The sequence below is a fragment of the Vipera berus genome, assembly GCF_964194415.1.
Source record: "Vipera berus genome assembly, chromosome: 1".
Classification (NCBI taxonomy): Eukaryota; Metazoa; Chordata; class Lepidosauria; order Squamata; family Viperidae; genus Vipera; species Vipera berus.
Genome location: NC_138202.1, coordinates 78,413,387 through 78,426,364, shown reverse-complemented (window position 1 = coordinate 78,426,364; position 12,978 = coordinate 78,413,387).

The following is a 12,978-nucleotide window of genomic DNA, read 5'->3' as shown; positions in this document are numbered from 1 at the left end:
CTGTATACAGATGGCATTTTTTTTAGGCATGACTATACAAGGGAGGCCAATGTGCACATAAAATTTAACAACAATGGGATCTCTGCATATTAGGGGCATTAAAAGGACAGATGTCATTCAACATGACAAGTGTAAAAAGATGCATATGAGGGTCAAATTTTCTAACTACTCACACAACCCAATGGTGTCAGAACTCAGAATGACCAATAAGGTGTCAACGCTGCTAACATCGGATGTTCTTGCTTTGTCAACAGATGAAAATGAAGCCATTTTCTCTATGCTTTCAGAATTAGTTGGGGATTGGGATGAGAGTTCAGTTAGTCATAATAATAATAACTCTGTCATGGGAATCCAAGGACAAACTGGGTCCTGAGCTGCTTACATTTTGGCGAGCAGGAGAGCTGGAGAGAAAGCCTGCCCTTCAAGCTAATTGGGGAATGTGCTTTATGACTGTTTATTAGGGGTGGGAATTGTACTTTCTTACTTTGTATCCAGGGGTGGGAAATTTAGTTTTCTGGGTTCAACTATGTAGAGCTGATACTTTGTTTCCTGAATAAAAGTTTCTTTAAGGTAAACAACGCCTCAAAGTTCTTTTGAAGAGTTTCATCTGTCGGAACCCTGACATAAGGAGAAACATTTTGGAATAATGATAAACAGTCAGTGAAGGTGTTCCATACAGGGTGCATCCACTGTAAAAAAAACAAAAGGCCAGTAGCATGTTAGGGATAATAATAATAATAATAATAATAATAATAATAATAATAATAATAATAATAATAATAATAATAATAACAACAACAACAACAACAACAACAGCAACAACAACAACAACAATATTAATAATAATACAGTACTGGTAATAGAGATGCCAACATTATAATGATTAATATAAATCAATGGTACAACCATTTTGAAATCAATTTAATGTACTTATTTTTATCCAACCTTTATTATTTTTATAAATAACTCAAGGTGGCAAACATACCTAATACTTCCTCCTCCTCCTATTTTCCCTGCAACAACAACTTTGCAAGGTGTGTTGAGCTTGCCCCAAATCATCCAGCTGGCTTTCATGATTAAGGCAGGATTACAACTCACTGTCTCCTGGTTTCTAGACTGGTTCCTACAATCACTAGACCAAATTGGCATCTGGAATATTGTGTGCAGTTCTGGTTGCTGCACCTTAAAAGGGATATAGTGGAACTAGAGAAGCTTCCAAGGAGGGAAACTAAGAAGATGAAGTAAAGGTTGTGACATTTGGGACTTTATAGTCTAGGAAAGAGATGAATGAGAGGGATGCAATTGACATGTAGAAAATTATGGCTGATGTGGATAAAGTGGCAAGGAGAAGCTATCTTCCCATTCCCCAAATACTAAATCTAAAGGTTACCCTCTGAAATTGAATCCTGGAAGAATCAGGACAGAAAAAAATGACACAATGTATTATCAAACTTTGCTACCCTGAATTGTGGTGCTGGATACCAGCTTGGCTGACTTTCAGTTCATGGAAATCATGGGGATTAATGTCTGTTAGCCCTGAAGGCAATATGATTGCTTCTAATGTCCATCTGTTGGGAGACTAGTGGGCTTCCTTGTGCAGTTAGTTGGCTACTGTGATGGGGTAGGTTTCCAATCCAGCAGGGCACTGCTTATGTTCATAACAGAGGAAAAAATGGTATGGAATCACACTTCTTGAACATAAGCACAAAATACGGATTCAGGGAATGAGATCAGCCCGAACTGAAGCTGTTGTGAACTGTTGTCAAACTGCAACTAGTTTTCCTTTAGGATTCTGACAGTGGAATTGTGGTAGAATTGTCGATATTAAAGGAGCTGTACTTTTTCCTGGGCTTACTGAGTAAGCATGAAGAAGAAATGATGAGTTAAACTTCATCTGTCACTTCACCAATTCTCCAGGATTTCTCAAAGATAATATATAAAATATTTCTTCGATCACCAGCAAACTCTGTCCTTGCTTTAAAGGATGTGGTTCAAAGTCCTCTTTGTCAACCCCTCATGCAGCAGCTCAACACTGTTTAAACTGTCCTAGCTTAACCCCATCTCGTGTCAGAAATCCATCATCCTGATAATTCAGAACATCATTCCAGAAACAAAATATCTCTGTTGATACCACATCTAAAGACAATCATTCTCCTACTCACATATAGTTTTTCCCTATATCTGTGAATCATCAACTACCATTTCAGCTATTATTCTCTTCTTGCAAACCTCAGCTACATTCTCTCTAACCTTCAGATATCTGGTCTCTGTTTCCTGTCCCACAGAACCATCCAGCTCCTCCAGAAAGGTTTGTAACTTCTTCCAAGGCCTCCCCACTGCTCCTGAGTTTTAGACAGTGCTTTTTTTGTAAAAGAAAAAGGTGCTGGAACTCACAACCTGCCTTGCCTACCCTACAAGGTTCCATCCAAAAAAGGTGCCGGAACTCCGTTCTGAGCGTTCAATGGGAAAAAAAGCCCTGGTTTTAGAGTCACTTGTTTCAATTGTCACTTTTATTCACTGGGCTTGGTCCTTTGTTCTATCGCCTTCTGTTGTTATTCCTCCTTGGGTTGCTTTGATAAGCATTCATCTTCCCTTATGTGTTTTAGTTTGGTTCCTCCTGTTCCAATCCTCATTCCTTTCTTTAGGTACTGCTAGAAAATAGTATGCTGCAAATGTATTTCAAATACATTTCTATTCAAGGAGAAATACAGACTTACCAGACCAAAGTATTTGTCTTCATTTCTGTTTCTTAAGGCCTTACTACAGAGTTTTTTTGTTTTTTTTAATTTCCTCTATCTTCCTTTCTTAGGTTAGTCAATCTCCGTTGAGAGAGACAATTTGGTAGAAACCTATCCTTAAACTCTTCTGCCAAATTCCTCTTCTATTTAATCAATAGCGTCCTCATTAAAAATAATTAGCATGACTAGACATAAAGATGAACCAGCTACTTGTAGCTTTTAGTATGTCTCTACAAACAATTTTACAAGAGCATCTTGTCCTGCTTCTCAAACAGAGGAGGAGATGGTAAGTCTTTTGCTTGGATTTCTCATTTCAGACTGAAAGTAGAGCATATATGGTGTCATGCTCCCTCTAGTACACATGTGTCATTCCCACAACTAGAAAATAAATTTGTCAGATTTTCCTCTGATGATAGTTTTCATATGTCAAGAGATTGATTGATTGGTTGGTTGGTTGATTGGGGAAGCATTGGTTTTATATGAAACGTCACTTGCTTTCTGATGTGGGATTTCATCATTATCGTCTTCTTCTTCATCTTCATCATATTTATAATGTACCATTCAATAAGATGCATAATGAGCAATAGTTTAAAATACAGTTATGATACTGGAATATTAAAGACAATAGGTATTTACAAGTCTTCACATACTGTAATAACATTACAAAAGCAGGACAACATATTAAAAACTGATTAATAGCAATTAAAATAGCAAAGCCATTTAAGACAGATGCAGCAGCATACTGCCCCAAATTGTCAGTAAAACAATTCAATTTAACTTCTAAAATTTACATGTTATCTGATAATTAAAGATCAGATTTCCAGTATGGCTCAAGCTGCATTCAGCTTCTTCTGCACTGACAGCTGAAATATATATGTTTTAAAACAATTCTTACATATATTAAACACACACACACCACCCAGAAATAACAATCCTGTTATTCTTTTGCAAGGCACTGAAGGCTAAGCCATTTCTCCAGCCACTTGGGTCAGGGAGGTGATGAGCTCTGCTTCTATTGATGGTTACTGGGATTAACAGTTTATCCTTGGGCAGTAGGGACTTAAGTTTGGTGCTTTGTTGGTTTTAATCTAAGCTGCCCAGAGTCACTTATGTAAGATGGGTGGCTGTATAAATCACATAAATAAGTTGTCCAAAGAGTAATCAGAGGGAAGTGATCCCATAATCTAAGTGCCAGATACTAGCTCTTTGGTATGAAGAAACTCAGAGGAAAAATGCTCAAGCAAAAGTGCCAATGAGACTGGATAATTAACGCAAGGAGGAATCCCTAAAGAAATAAGAGAAAAAGGGAAGATGGAGTGTGTTGCAGAAAAGCTCTTGAGGTGACCTCAGCTCTACAACATCTACCAGACTAAGAAACCAATACCATGTAGGTCAGTACAACTTTTACCCTAACAGCTATTATAACAGAATCTTGCTAGTCTAAATAAGCTTTTCCCCACCTCTCTTTATCTTCATGTGAACTGTGGAGGGGCTTGTCTGGGTCCCTTTCTTAAGTTACTTTCTTGCCCTGGACTGAAGTTCCTCTTATCTAATTGTTGCCCTGGCAGTGGTTCCTTCTCCTGTCCTTCAAGGCCATTCTCTTTGCCCTTTACAAGAGTATACAGAAACCCTTATGACAAAATACAAAAGTGGTTTCATAAAAATCAACTTAAGCCTGAACAAGAGGAAGAATTGAGAAAGGAATTAAAGTTTTCTCCTTTCTGATTCTCTTTGGTATTGGGGAAGAGAGATCCCGTCAGGCTTTCAGGTTCTTGCCATTATTATCTTATAATCATGTTCTGAGATTCCATACCATACAAGGCATAGAAGAGAAGGTCAAAGAATATGAGGCAGACCCAGAAGAAGATTTAGACACAACATCAAAGACACACTACAACAGCATCAAATAACAATTGTTGAGGCCACCAGAAGAGCAAGAAGCAGTTTTTTTTAATCTCCCTTGACATCTGAAGCGGTAAAAGAGGAAGTAAAGAAGAAGAATCATGAAGTAAAGTTTCAATGGTTCATGTGATGCTCCCTGACTTGGCCTACCAAGAAGATTATAGAGAGGTGAAGGGCCCTATGGATATAAAAAATATTGAAAAGCTCCAGAAGACAAAGTGAATATTACTGTTCTGGACCCAGAACAAGAGGAAAAAGGCCAAAGAGGAAAGACCTGACACAGGTTCACCATTGCAGGTGCTGCTTCTGGGAATTAAAATGTTTAAAGCAGAAATTTCTGCTTTTTGGAATCTTATAGCTCAAATATCCAAGTATCCTCTATGTATTTAAAGGTCTTTCCAAATAGGTCATTGGCATTTGCATTGCCATCGGCACTACATTTTCATGAAATATTCATCTATGATAATTATCAGTCATCTGTGTAAGGCTGAAGTCAGACATTAGGAATACAAGGATGGAGTGGCACATTCAAGAACAGGAAGACAGAATAAAGATTTGAGGCAGCAACTATAAAGGTGCAATTGGAAAGAGAAGAATAAATCTACAGGTTGACAGCTGAGGGGGGAGGGAAATAATTAGGGCTGAAGCAGCTTGCTATGCCAGCAGAGAAGTTCTGCTTTTGTGTCTTTGGAGGCTAACAGAGTCAATCAATGCCAGAGTGCTTCAGATGAAGCAGTTCAGCCTATTCAAAACATTTTGCTGACTGGTGTGGAACCAAATTCGAGGGCAATTCAGAAATAAACCTCCATTTGCTTATCAATGACAGACACTCACTGTTATATATTTAGTGTTATATGTTAACCTGACAGCTCAGCCGGGCATCAGCTGTGTAACACCCGGCAACAACAGGTGGTGTCAAACTCCCGTCCTATTGGTCAGGCCATTCTGGCGGGACCCTTTAAGGATGTGGATTAGCCGCTGGCTTGCTGGCAACAGTATTTAAAGGAGCTGAGCTGTGGAGAGTCTGCTGTTGTTCCATCCACAATAAAGCTGAGCACTAACCCGATGTCCTGTCATCTGTTCCTGATCGGTCTACCCACGATACCTAACAGTGGCGACGAGGATGGGATACTGCTTTTGAGCTGAAGCGCTAGCTGAGTCACTAGAGCTGAAGCGCGAGCGAACGCGGGAAAGGAGGGAAGAGAAAATTCTCCCGACTAAATTCCTTCCCGGCAAGAGCAGTAACAGGACAGAATGACCCAAATCGGACACGTCTGCGGGTTTGATGTCCGTCACCCGGGACAATGGGAGTCCCACCTGGGACAAGTCGAGGGGTATCTCTTCGTGAACAAAATCACGGAAGATAAGGCGAAGGCAGCGGTGTTGCTATGCATCAGCGGGCCAGCCGTGTACGACGTGGCTGTCGGGCTATGCATCCCAGATCCTGTCACGCCACTACCCTACGCTGACCTCGTCAGCAAATTGAGCCACCATTTCATGCCAAAGAAATCTGAAATTTACTGGCATCTCAGATTCATCCAGAGGAATCAGCTTCCCGGAGAATCGGCAATGGATTTCGTGGCCGCCGTGCGACAAGCCGCCCAAATGTGCAGATTCCCCAACCTGGAAGATCGGATTCGGGACAGAATTGTGTTCGGCCTGAGCGACAATCACCTCCAGCAAAAAATAATCGCAAAACCAACCCTGAGCCTGTCAGAAGTCATCAACAAAATTATGGCTCAGGAGGCAATTAACGAAAAGAACGCGCTCAGACACAGTAATAACCCGAGTGGCTCCATGCATCAGGAGAATGCTGTGGACAGTGGAGAGGGGGAACAGGCCAACGAAGCAGAGATCGATGCCATTCTCCAGAGGCTGGAGAAGTTCAAGAACTGACGTGACCACATCCAGATGCAGAAGAAGCCGGTGGGGGCCAGCAGAAACTCGAGAGTCCCAAGCCGCAATTCAAGTGGGAACAGCCAAAATTGTGCAAGCTGTGGGGGCAACCACCCCAGAGCATCCTGCCGGTTCCGCAGTGCCAAATGCCATGCATGCGGTAAAATTGGCCACATCCAAACCGTATGCCGAGCCCGAAACCGCGACAACTTAAACGACATCAACGAACAGCCTGCAGGTACCAGTAACCCCCTTGAAACCCCAGGGGCCCGGGCACCCTCAGTCATAGAAAATTTGGAAGTGGCATGCCAGTCAGCAATCCACCCCCCCCACTCAAACCAAAAATCCAAATTACAATCAGTGTGGAAGGAATCCCTTGCCAAATGGAAGTGGATTCTGGCTCACCTGTTTCTTTAATTTCATTAGAGACCTATTCGTTAATTTGTTGTAAGAGCAGGCAGCGGATTTGCATAAGACCAACCAAAATTAGATTAATGGACTTCCAACGTTCCCCAATAAAACTAAGAGGACAGGCCACTGTGTCAGTCAAGTATAAGAGATTCCAGGGCCCGCTAGAAGTACTCATCACTGAGGGAAAAAGGACTAATTTAATATGCTTAGATTGGTTTGAGGACCTGGGCATATGGCTGGGGGGAGTAAACGGCGTCCAATTAAGTAGCCTAGAATCCATCTGTAGCGAATTTACAGACGTGTTCGGGGGGGAATTGGGAAAATACACCGGGCCCCCGGTAAAATTAAGACTCAATCCCGAAGTCCTGCCCATTAGAATTAAAGCTAGGAGGGTCCCATTCACTTTAAAAGAAAAAATTGAAAGCGAATTAGATAAATTAGTGAGGCAGGGAATTCTGGAACCCGTAGATGGGGGGGAATGGGAAACTCCTATTGTCACCCCCCTAAAACCGAATGGTAAAATAAGAATTTGTGCAGATTATAAGGCCTCGGTAAACCGGGCCTTGAATCTGCATGCTTACCCGGTCCCCTCGGTGAAACATGTCCTCGCAGCAATACAGTCCGGTGCCATCTTTGCGAATTCTGCTGGAACGATTTGGCGCAGGCATACCAGCAAGTTCGGGTTACCCGCAAAACAGCTGAAATTCAAACAATTGTCACACACAAGGGAGCCTTTCGAGTGAATCGCTTACAATTTGGAATCGCTGTAGCTCCGGGAATTTTCCAGGAGATAATGGAAAAAACACTCAAAGGTATCCCTGGTGTGTGCCCGTATTTTGACGATGTGCTGATAGCCGGAGCATCGGAGACACAGTTAGCTGACAGGTTGAAAGCAGTATTAAACAGATTCCGGATGGCCGGTTTGAAATTACAGAAAGACAAGTGTTGTATTGGGGTAACCTCAACCGAATTTTTAGGTTTCAGAATAGATGCACAGGGCATCCACCCCACTGACTCTAAAGTGAGAGCTATTAAGATGGCTCCAACCCCTAAGAACAGGGCAGAATTACAGGCATTCCTAGGATTGATTAATTTCTACCATTCATTTTTACCCCACAAGGCAACCATTGCAGAACCTCTGCATAGGTTGCTAGATAAAAACGCCCCTTGGGAATGGTCCACAAGGCACGACAATAGTTTCAAAACCCTAAAACAGTTGCTTTCTAGAAATTCAGCTGTCACACACTTTATTGAAGGGAAACCCTTATGCCTTGCGTGCGATGCCTCACCTTATGGTCATTTAGAAGACACCGGGGAGCAATTGCCTTTTACTCCAGGATACTTACACTAGCCGAGAGGAACTATGCGCAGATTGATAAGGAGGCGTTAGCCCTTGTGGCAGGGGTTAAAAAGTTCCACGACTACCTATATGGTAGGAAATTCACTATCTTTACTGATCAAAAACCCCTGTTGGGGTTATTCACAACCAACAAAATAACACCACAGATCCTATCCCCCAGAGTTTTAAGATGGTGTGTATTCCTGTCTGCCTATTCTTATGACTTGAGATATAAAGCTGGGAAGGAGATGGGACACATGGACGCATTAAGCAGACTGCCCCTGTCAGTTGTTGAGCCAGACCCAGCCCCAGCCTGTAACGTCATTGCCATTCAGGAGCTCCCTGACTCCCCCCTCCAAGCTAAGGATATAGCAAGCAGCACACCTGGCGATAAAATCTTAAGCAGGGTATCAGCATGGGTAGCCTCAGGGTGGCAAGCACAAAGCCCAGGGAAGGACTTCCAACCATACTTTACCAGAAGAAACGAATTGTCTTCACATGAAGGATGTCTATTATGGGGTAGTAGGGTCATAGTCCCTGACAAACTGAGAACTAAAGTTCTACAGGCATTACATGAAGGGCACCCGGGTATTGTTAGGATGAAAGCCCTGGCCCGTAGCTATGTGTGGTGGCCGGGTCTCAACAAGGAAATCGAAGGGCAGGTTGCAGGGTGCTATCAGTGTCAAAAAACCAGACCCGAACAACCTCAGTCCCCTGTGCATAAATGGGAACCAACTTATGTGCCATAGTCAAGAATCCATATTGACTATGCAGGCCCCTTTCAAGGTCACCTTTTTCTCATAGTGGTGGACAGTTATTCTAAATGGTTGGAGGTAGTGCCTGTGTCTAGCATGACCACGTCCAAAACTGTGCAGGTGCTTAGGGGGCTCTTTGCAACACATGGCCTACCAGATGTCATTGTGTCAGGCAACGGCCCACAATTTAAATCTACTGATTTTCAGGCTTTCATCAGGGCCAACGTGATTAGGCACATCACATCTGCCCCTTTTCATCCGGAGACTAATGGCCTTGCAGAACGAATGGTAAGGTCAACAAAAGACGCCCTGAAGCGAATTATTATCGGAGCCTGGCACCAGAGACTGGCACAATTCCTACTGAGTCAACATACCACTCCATCCACAACCACCGGCAAAAGCCCAGCTGAACTTCGTTGGGGTCGATGCCTCATTACTAAACTGGACAGACTGCACCCTGACCATGTGGCGGCAGAAGGGGAGCAGCGCAGGACCGTGAAGGAGCTGGCAGTGGGGGACCTTGTGTGGGCCAGGAATTATGCCGCAGGGGACTTTTGGGTACAAGGGGCAGTGATTGATAAAACAGGGCCATTGTCATATATTATTGAGGGGGAAGGGGGCCGACAGCTTAGAAGGCACTTAGATCAGTTGAGGAAACGGGCTCCAGAAAACCAACAAGGGGTAGTGACCAGTGACAGAGGGTCAACCTCAGGCCCTGCAGTCACCATAACACCTGAAAGGCCCCTGTATGTGCAAATGCCAACCACGCTTAACAGGGAGAGACCAGAGACCTTTGTGGCATCTCAGAACCCGGGGAACCAGCTGAGGGACTCCAATCCCAGACAAGGGGATAGAGGGGAAGAACTTAGCCGGTCTCCAGACAGGGTGGAGCTGCCATTAAGACATTCCAGCAGAATTCACAAGCCCCCAGCGTATCTGCAAGACTTCGTAAGGTCATAGGTCATCAACAGTGGCAAGACTGAGAGTCAAGTTAATTATTGTTATTGTTATTGTTGGGGGGGGAAAGGGAATGTTATATATTTAGTGTTATATGTTAACCTGACAGCTCAGCCGGGCATCAGCTGTGTAACACCCGGCAACAACAGGTGGCGTCAAACTCCCGTCCTATTGGTCAGGCCGTTCTGGCGGGACCCTTTAAGGATGTGGATTGGCCGCCGGCTTGCCGGCAACAGTATTTAAAGGAGCTGAGCTGTGGAGAGTCTGCTGTTGTTCCATCCACAATAAAGCTGAGCACTAACCCGATGTCCTGTCATCTGTTCCTGATCGGTCTACCCACAATACCTAACACTCATAGATACAGAATTTTTATTATACACATTAGAAAACTACAACATTACATTACTTTTTGACATAATCGCCATTCAAATTGAGGCACTTGTCATAATGTCTTACAAGTTTTGAAAATTGTTAGTAGTAGTCCCTTGGCACCAAATCTGAGCTATGGGAGGGTGAGGGGGGGTTGATAAAAAACATTCCAACAGAACTGCTTCAAAATTCCTTGGGTAGGTCTAGCTGTGTGCAGGGGAGCATTATCATGAACCAATACCACATTGGAAATCAGCATGCCCTGATCCTTGTTATGGATGGCTCGTCTGAGTTTTTGTAGACTTCTGAATTGATGGTTGAACCACACTCCATGAACTTCACTAGCAGTACTTTTTTGGCATCTTCACATTTGGTAGGATTTTATATGGCACCACTTCCCATGTGGTGTTGGTTCATGATAATGCTTGTCCAAGCACCACTAAGAATTTTTGAAGCAGTTCCACTGGGATGTTTTTGATCACACCCCCCACCCTCCATAGCCCAGATTACTCTACTATAGAGAGCGTCCTCTCGTATGGTATTGTGGTTTGGTATGCTGGTCTGACAGCTGCGGACAGGAAAGTATTACAGAGGGTAGTGAGCACAGCACAAGACATTGTGGGCTGTTCCCTGACACCACTGGATGACATTGCCAGGGCTCGTTGCCTTGGAAGAGCGAGGAAGATCCTCAGGGATGACTCACACCCTGGACGGTATCTCTTTACTCTCCTACCATCCGGTAGGAGATATAGGAGTATAGCCAGCCGTACCAACAGGCTGAAAAATAGCTTTTATCCGTGGGCTGTTAGGCTTTTAAATGGGATATAATCTCTGTGAACTTATGCAGAATTGGCTTGGGAGGCTGGTGTGTGGTGTAGTTGGTTCACGTGGTGTGGTAGGATGGAGGGTTTGTTGTCACTGTGTGTTGGGGGGAGAGAGCATGGGGGGGAGGCTCAGCTAATCTCAACGTACACATGTTGTACTTTGACAATAAAGGTTTATTTATTTATTTATTTATTTGGCCCCAAGCAACTACTACTAAGGAATTTCAAACCTTGTAAGATGTTATGACAAGTGCCTCAATTTGAATGGCAATTATGCTGAAAAGTAACGTAATGTTGTAATTTTCTAATGTGTGTAATAAAGTTTTGTATCTGTGAGTGTCTGCCATTGATAACCAAATTTTGGTTTATTTCCAAATTGCCCATATATATAACTTGCTGTATTTGTAGAAACATTTATTTGCTACCTATTAACTTCCAAATGATCTGCCAAATGAGTTTCTAACAACAGCAACAACAAAAGACAATTCAATATGGAAAAAACGGATAAAATACCAACAAAGTTATCGTCATTCAAAGTTTGGTGGAAAAGAGTTCTAATTGCCATCCCTCTAGGAACATAATAAAGGACCATCTTAACTAATCCTGAGGATTTGCTAATAGAGTTTGCCCTTTAGAAAATCTTGTCTCACAATACTCCATCTTCTTTGTGGAGAGATGTTCAGGAAGGTCTTTGATGATGATGGACAGATTCATGCAGAAGGACAGGCGCTTAAGATATACCAGTCACAAACTATTGGGGGATTGAGTTGACACTGGAAATAAACTGGAACCACTGTACTGCTGCTACAAAACTAGTATAATTTGATTAGAAAAGTAGTTGACTGGGAGTTATCATTGCTGAATATTATATCAGTTTTAGTTTCTGAAATGTACTGAAGAACAGCTACATGATAAATTGCAATAATATAATAGTAATAAAAAAGGGATGTGGTGGCTCAGTGGGTTAGGACGCTGAGCTTGTCGATCAGATGGTCAGCAGTTTGGTGGGTCGAATCCCGAGTGCCGCATAACAGAGTGAGCGCCTGTTACTCGTCCCAGCTTCTGCCAACCTAGCAGTTTGAAAGCACGTAAAAATGCAAATAGAAAAATAGGGACCACTACGGTGGGAATGTAACAGCGTTCCATGTGCCTTTGGCGTCTAGTCATGCTGGCCACATGACCACGGAGACGTCCTGGGACAAGCGCTGGCTCTTTGGCTTTGAAATGGAGATGAGCACTGGCCCCTAGAGTTGGAAATGACTAGCACGCATGTGCGGGGGAACCTTTACCTTTACCTTTACCTTAATAGTAATAAAAAGAACTAATCTGCTGTTTAAGGTGGGTGGACTAGGAGTGCGGAAATGTGAGTGCTAATCCTGCCTTACGTAGAAGGTCTGGTGATTTTGGAGTAGTCCAGGGGTAGGCAACCTTGGCTCTTTTATGACTTGTGGACTTCAACTCCCAGAATTCCTGAGCCAGCTGCGCCTACCCCTGGACTAGTCCTTCTCTCTCAGCCTTAGGAAAAAGCCAGTGGCAAGCCACTACTGAAAATGTTGCCAAGAAAACTACATCAACATTTTTATTTTGTTGTCAAGGGTCAACAATGATTTGAAGACGTGCATACACATAAATGCACACACAAATGCACACACACACACACACACATACAGAGAGGGAGACCTACACCACATGCACATCAAGGAACAGGAAAGGGAAAAAGGAAGAGAAAAGGGAAGGGAAGAGGGAAGGAGAAAAAAGGAAAGAGAAAAGAAAGGGAAAGGGAGGAA